A 7,932-nucleotide genomic window follows, 5' to 3' on the forward strand; every position below is an offset into this window, starting at 1 on the left:
TCGGAACTTGTATATATGCGAACTTAACTTGAAAATGTCGTAAGCGAGATTAAGGCATCTATCAAATATCTTGCGTTGTATGATGGCTACCGCCACAAATCTACTACCGGATCGGAATCGCGACCCGCTGAGAAGATCCGGCGAGAAACTCAGCGGGCTGATGTTTAGGTTAGGTTGCACGTCGAACTCTTTAAGTTCGACAAGTACGAATACTGGGGTCCCTAATCCTAGCTCCTAGTTTTAGAGCTGAAGGTGAAGGTCTGATGGATCCGTAAGGACGTTTCTAGGGCTGTTATGTGATGAGAAGCGAACCATTTTTGTTGTTCTTCTCATGCCAGTTTTTACGTTTCGGTGTAACATTAAGACAGATTACACAATGAATTTTACAGAAATTTCGTTGTGTTTGTCGAAATGACACGGATTCCCTATGTTTTGTTACTTGTGTAACGACGCGATACTTTCGCAACGTTTGCGTTCGCAAGCAAAGATTTCATCTCCGCGCCGCGCCGTTTGTTCATGGTGGCTGCGACCTGTTTTAATGCTACCATTTCGTTCGTACAAAGTAACAATGCACAAATAATTTACCCATCATATTATTTATAACGTATGTATATTATTTGAAATCCTTAATTTTTAATTGCAGAATATAATTACGTTCTGTTGTCCACTATTTGGTTACATAAAACGTCAATAGCGCAGCAATAAACTTGGTTTTGTGTACAAGAAAAATAGTTAAATAAATGTGTGAGATTTGAAGAAACAGTGTTCCATAGTACTATCCGCCCCGCTGATTTTCTCGCCGAATCTTCCCAGAAGGTCGCGATTTCGATCCGGTAGTAGATTCATTCGCGAAGTAGCTGCTCTTGAGTTGTTATGTCCCCTTAGGAGGCGCTCGAGCATTTATTAGCAAATCCCATCCCTTCTGGCTGAGCCCTTGCTCGCGCACCTGTCCTGGTGAAACTGAAAAGGCCTCCGGGCCACCAGTAATCTTTCAATCATAAAAAAAGAACTATCAGTGCAAATAATCTGAGAGATTGCACATACGAATCTTTTATCTTCTACAATACGATAATAAATTAAAAATAATCGATTAAATAATCGAGAACAGTGTGAATAGTTCAACAATTCCCAACAACTTCAAAACACGGTCGCTTCAATACCAGGATGGCTTCAATACTTCATAGCCGGAGAATTAATGAGAGAATTGCAGCAAGCGATCCCAATGTTTGAATTCAGTCTCATTTTCATATCTACTGAAAACTTCTAAGAACTTTCTGATTAAACTGAGATATTACCTGTGTGAGGTAACCCGGCACAGAAATAGTTATGACGTCTAGTTTTAACCATGAAACCTTTATTTTTGTTACATATCGTGGACTTTATTGTATCACAAATATAGTCCACAATATAATAACATGTGAAGTATCCTAAATTCGTTATTAAAGTGAAACTTTTATTACATCGTCTCAAACTTTTTCGTCTGTGTGTTGCATGTCGCGTGACGGTCGGCCGCGGAGTAGGGATAAAGCGAAAGGCGCTCGTCAGAGCAGCCAAGGTCAATATGGCGGCGCCTATAGTTCGCAGCAGCTTACCGTATAGTTTTTTTTTTTTCTTTTTTTTTATGATTGAAAGTTTACTGGTGGCCCGAAGGCCTCTCCAGTTTCACCAGGACAGGTGGGCGAGCAAAGGCTCAGCCAAGAGGGGCGGGATTTGCCAACAACTGCCCGAGCACCTCCGAAGGAGACCTAACAACTCAAGAGCAATTGTTTCGCGAATGAATCTACTACCGGATCGGAATCGCGACCCGCTGAGAAGATCCGGCGAGAAACTCAGCGGGCTGATGCATGGGTTAGGTTGCACGTCGACCTCTTTGTCGAGTTCGACGAGTACGGTTACCGGGGTCCCTAAGCCTGCCCCTAGTATTAGAGCTGAAGGCATCTAATGCAACGGTTATTGGATCTGATGGATCCGTAAGGACGTGTCTAGGGCGTCGACGGTGACTGGCTCCTGCATGATCAGGATTCGGGGAGTAGTCAGCGGCGGCAACGATAAGGCGATTATCATGACGCATAGCCTTATCGAAGTATCGTTCTTACGCTGACTTCATGTATTTCCGAATTGATTCGAGGCCCAGGTCGTCGTGTAGGTCAACGTTCCTCACGAACCACGGAGCCCCGACAGCTAACCTACAAAAGCGGGATTGTAGGGATTGAAGGGTGTCTATGTGTGTGCGGGCCGCGTGAGCGAAAACCACACTCGCGTAAGTCATGACGGGCCTTATGCAAGTTTTGTAAAGTGCCACCTTGTTCCGAAGGAACATTTTACTCCGCTTACAGATCATGGGGTAGAGTCTACCGAGAATAAACGCGGCACGGTCACGGACTGATTTTATATGCGGGCGGAATGTCATCGATGCATCCAGGGTAACGCCCAGGTACTTGACCTTCCTAGCCCAGGGTATGGGTTGTCTAAAGAGAGTAATCGGGGGTGTGAGATTCCTCCTCCTAATCCGGGAGGAAATCCGTGTGGAGCTTCCCCTCTGAAATAGCACCGCAGTACTTTTCGATGGGTTGATGTCTATGCGCCATTTTCGAAACCACTGTCCTAGGGCTAGGGCTGCGCTCTGAAGCTTCTTCGCGATTAGGGACTTATTTCTACTAGAATAGTAAACAGTCGTGTCGTCGGCGAATAAAGCTAAATGGGTCGGCGGCGACCGGGGAATATCGTTGACGAATAAGCTAAATAGGAGGGGTGAGAGGACAGAGCCTTGCGGGACTCCAGCTGTGAGAGGTCGTGGGGAGGAGCGGGTTCCCTCGACTCGATATCGAAAAGAGCGGTTCGACAAGAAGTCCCGTATGATGAGCACGAGACTATCCGGCACGCCCATGTTGAATAGTTTGAAAATCAAACCATTGTGCCAGACTTTGTCGAACGCTTTTGCGACGTCGAAGAAGAGAGCTCCCGTGTATAACGGTTTTGGTCGATTAAGCCCCACAAGAATGTGCTCCGAGAGACGGTGCACCTGTTGAACGCATGAGTGATTTGTACGGAATCCGAATTGTTCATCGATGAGAATGCCCTTGGATGAGACGAAGTCTCTGAGGCGTTTGTAGAGCAGACGCTCATACAGTTTGCCTAGAGACATGAGGAGGCTAATCGGGCGGTAGCTCGTCGGATGATTTTTTGGTTTACCGGGTTTATGTATGCCGATAACGTCCGCTTCTTTCCACAACGCGGGAAAGATACAGTTCGCCATAGCGGCATTGAAAATAGATGCCAACATCACGATGAGTTGGACGGGTAGAAGTTTAATAACGCGGTTAGATATACCGTCGGAACCGGGAGCCTTGCGAGGACGTAGGTCTTTGATCAAGTCTTTAACTCCCATCGGGGTGACGGGTGGTAACGCATCCGAGGGTGGCAAGGAGGCTCTGCGTTCTACCTCACTGTCTACTAATTCTACATGAACAGGGTCCATGGATTGAGTGCTGGGCGTGCACTGGGTTTGCAGTGTATCGGCCAGCAGCTCTGCTTTTTCATCATCATCGAACGCCGCGAGTTGGCTTGAGGGGCCTACGAGGGGGGGCATAGTTACTACCGTATCCGATTTGAGAGTACGAGCTAAGCGGTAGTAAGACCTTTGGGAGGGCGCGAGTCTTTCTAAGAAATCAGACCATCTGGCATCTCGGACTTCGGCGATGCAAGACTTTACGTCGCGTTGTAGGGCACGCATTCGAGTACGATTATCCACGGTAGGATACCTATCGTAGGCGCGGATCGAGGCGTTCTTAGCTCTAAGGAGTTCCCTAATATCGTCGGGCAATTTGAAGCGGTGAAGAAAGTCCTCCGCTACAACTTGCTTCGATGACCTATCTAATGTCGAGGTGATGTGTGACGTTAAGATGTCTATGGCTTCAGCGGTATCCTGAGGAGACGGGGTAGAGTCCGGGCTAAACGGGAGCGATGGTGGATCAGATTCAGCCAGGCTGATGCCCAGCGTGTGCTAATCCACCACAGTCCTCGTGACGGGAACGGAATCGGGAGCGCGACCGAGCTTCATAACGACGGGACGATGGTCTGAATCTAACTCTGAAACTACTTCGATCGAGTGTAAGCGCAGAGTTACGTTTTTTAATAACGCTATGTCGAGTATATCCGAGCGATGCGCGATATTTAGCGGGTAGTGAGTCGGGGTTAGCGGAGCGACGATATCGAAGGCGAGATCATCGACTAACGCGTCAAGCCGCCTGCCATTCGGGGTTGTGGTGTGCGAGTTCCACCTGACGTGTTTACAATTAAGGTCGCCCGCCAGAATGACAGAGCTTCCCATGCCGAGCAGCGCCTCGATATCGCTGCTTAGAACGATATTATCCAGTGGAAGATAAACGGACGCGATAACGATGTGCGCGTGTCCAGTCAGTGAGATTCGGCATACTGATGCTTCGATGTTAGAAAGCGCGGGGGGGTCGAGTGGGACGCAGTGCAGGGCTCGTCTATAGTAAATGACGGTACCACCACTACGAGCAGTGAGCCTGTCGTTCCTAACCATGTTATAGTTCGCGATTTTAGGGTCGCGGCGCGCGGGCTTAAGAAGGGTCTCCTGCACCAAAAAGATGTCAATTTGATGGTCACGCAAAAAATCACAAACCTGATCACGTTGATTTGCGAGACCGTAAGCGTTAAAAAATCCTATCGTTACGGATAGGGGCTTTATTCTACTTATGTACGCCATTGATTACCGGCGGAGCGAGGGGAGGACGTACGTATTTAACGACGCGTATACGTCAGCTTATTCTTGCACAACGGCGATGAAGTGTTGTGCAGTGGAGGCAGAGCGAATGGCGTCACCTAAAGCGTTAACGCGCTCAAAGTTAATCGATTGAAAGAAGTCGATCGCTAGAGCAAGATTGTCGGACGCTGTCGGAGGGAAATTCGCGGGGGAGGGGCGTATCGCGGGGGTGGGACGAGTCGCGGGGGCGGGACGAATCGCGGAGAAGGGAGTTGTAGCCGTGTTCGTGTACGGCAGCGGTTTCGCCCAGGCCGAGCCACTGGGCACCGGCGCCGGAACGAACGCTGGCTTAGCCTGCGACACAGAGGGTGCCGAGGCTTTGATGTCTGGGTGGGAAGCTCGGAGGCGGTTTTGGCGGGCGACGCGGCGATTTATTTTCGGGGCTCGGGGGCATCCGCGGTAATTTGCGGGGTGAACCTGTGTTGGACACAGGACGCAGCTAGGCGGTTCCGTCGCGGTTTTTTGATCGCGAGTGCATAGGGCCGTAGCGTGATCGCCTAAACACTTGACGCATCGGGGGCGCGCGTGACAGTTACGGGAAGAATGCCCGTACAGTTGACAGTTATGGCACTGGCTAGGAGTGCCTTTTTTATGGGGGGCTTCGACGGCGATACCGGAGAGCCTACAGACGGTCCGTATGTTAAAAATTTGCTTACCCTCGGGGGTAGGCTGGAGGGCGACTAGAACCATATTATATGGTTCCCTACCGCGGCCGGTGTGCATGCGGTGCACTGAATTTACTGGTAGGCCTTGTTCCAGAAGGTCGGCCTTGACGAGTTCGGCATCCAACTCTTTAGGGATGCCACGTATGACGGCACGGAGTTCGCGTTCCTCCTGGAGCGTATACGTATGGAAACTTATACGCTCCTTACGGAGGTAAGAAGAGAGGGCCCTATGGTCGTCGGGTGTTTGAACCTTAATTTGAATGCCGTTCGCGAGGTTACGGGCATTCGTGAAATTAATATTTTTGGCCTTAAGGGCCAGGGAAACTCGTTCCCAGGCTGCCTTCTCTTGAAGGATTACCGGGGGAGGGGTTTGTATTTTCTTTTGTACTCCCGGACGCGGCGACGGTGTAGCACGGGCATGCGGAGCAACGGGGGTCGGTGGACGGAGGCACGACGCGTTCGCGGCTCTGCTTACTTTGGCGGCCGCGGGAGCTCGGGCTTCCGCAGCGCGCCTCTTACCTTTTTGGACTACTGTGAATCCATCAGTCGAGGGGGCGGGGGAAGGATCGACCTCCATGTCCGACTCCGAGTCGGATGAAGAGGAAGGCGCGGGCGACCCGCAGGCGGGCGTTTTAGAGAGCGCGTGGTTGACGGTCGCGACGGAGGCCACGGACGATCGCTCGGGGGCAGTGGACGGCGTGGGCGCGACGGAGGCCGCGGATGAACGCGTGGACGCGACGTATGCTGCGGATGAGCGCAGGGATGGAACCGAGACCGCAGCGATCGACGCGGGAGCTTTGCTCGCGAGTATTGGGGACACGGGAGCGGCGGGCGCGACGGAGACCGCTTCTGAGTTCGCGGCGTGATTGGCTTTAAATTCTAAAAATTCGGCCGATAATGTCGGGTACCTCAGACGGAGGAATTCCGCGAACAGATCGATCATGGACTCCATTTTAACTGTCACGTGCCCAGGGGGGGCTACCCCGGGACTTTAAACAAACTCGCCTTACGGCGAGGCCCCAAGATTATAATAATCACGATTAATTACGGCACACAACCGTCCGCTCACAAACGGGCCACTAAGTTGCCGAACGAATTCCAGGAATTTAGGGGTCCGCCCGTTCACAAACGGCGGTGCGACGCAATTAGCACAGGTAGTCACTTCCGAGAAAACACTTGGACACCAGATGTGCCACGAACCGAGGTCGGGCGATCGAACGAACAATGAGCACGTCAGCACGCGGCGAGTGCTTGGATCGGAATGACCGTATAGTGTATAGACTATTACTCATTTGTGCCAGTGCTCCACGCTATTTTGTTTGTTTTTGTCAGCGTTTAATGTAAATGTTGTTTGTCAGAGTTAAATGTCTTTAATGTGAAAAAAAGTTCCACTTTTACCGTGGTTTCATAACACCACACAATCCGTTTTTATTTAAATACGTTTATGTACGAACCGAAAATCATCATCATCATCATTTCAGCCTGTCCACTGTCTACTGCCGAACATAGGGGTCTGCAATTGATGTCCAGTGCAGCAACCGAAATTAATACGAATAAATACGATTAGCATTAGGTACTTTCATAACAAAAGAAATTATTTGAGTTTTGAGTTTTAACAATTTGAATATATTTTAGTTTTAGGCACGAACGTTTTCAACAAACGAACCGAACTCTCTGGAGTAATATAAGACCTGATTAAAACAATTCCATCGAGCCGAAAATGTGCACGATCGACTATACAATGCTTATTAATTCCGTTTTTAGGAGATCTTCCGTAAATTTTGAGAGAGTACGCAAATAATTTTCACCCAAATTGCTGGTGTAAACGCAACCTATAAAAAAACTTGGTTTTGTGGAGTTAGAACGGTTCGAATTAATTCGATGGTACAGGCATACTTTTGCGAACTATGGTTTTATTCAAAGACCCCTTATTTGATAATCCAATCAAACAATGGAAATCAAATTGAATTACGAAAATGGTCCCATAATATCGGCTTTGATTGAAAGGGTTCCTAGCGGCCCGAGAACTTTCATCTTCACCAGTACACAAGAGTGAACAATTCCTCGTTACCGCGTTCATTTGCGCCTATGTACAACCCATTTCGTTCTGGAAAGCAGTAGAACCATTCTGTTTTTTTTTTTTTGCTTACCTAAGCCTACCTAAGAGCCTTAGAGGACTATAGCAGCATCACCGCGCGATTAGGTGAGCTCACGGGGCTATAACTTGAGGAATTTCCGAATATTCATACTATATGATCTCTAGAAGGTCTAGACGGTTTTGTCAACATTTGTCTGCTCCTCACTAAATGGTGTTAGTTGTTAATTAGTCTTTTTGAGCTATTTTTAGTGCCGTCGTTGTCTGAGAGATGATTTCCGCTGTCACTAAATACGATCATACCTATCTATGAAAATAATAATATATAAATAATCAGAGTTCCTCATCACACTCATTCTTACCTCGGTTTTCTCTCGGAGTCA

At 48.8% G+C, this 7,932-nt stretch overlaps 1 pseudogene; it reads right to left on the reverse strand.

Annotated features, from left to right (window-relative positions):
- Positions 1 to 4,415: 4,415 nt before the first annotated feature.
- Positions 4,416 to 6,397, reverse strand: LOC149502468 (uncharacterized; annotated as a pseudogene).
- Between the last annotated feature and the right edge of the window lie 1,535 nt (positions 6,398 to 7,932).

Source organism: Bombyx mandarina, chromosome 08 (genome assembly GCF_030267445.1).
Source record: "Bombyx mandarina strain Sakado chromosome 08, ASM3026744v2".
Lineage (NCBI taxonomy): Eukaryota > Metazoa > Arthropoda > Insecta > Lepidoptera > Bombycidae > Bombyx > Bombyx mandarina.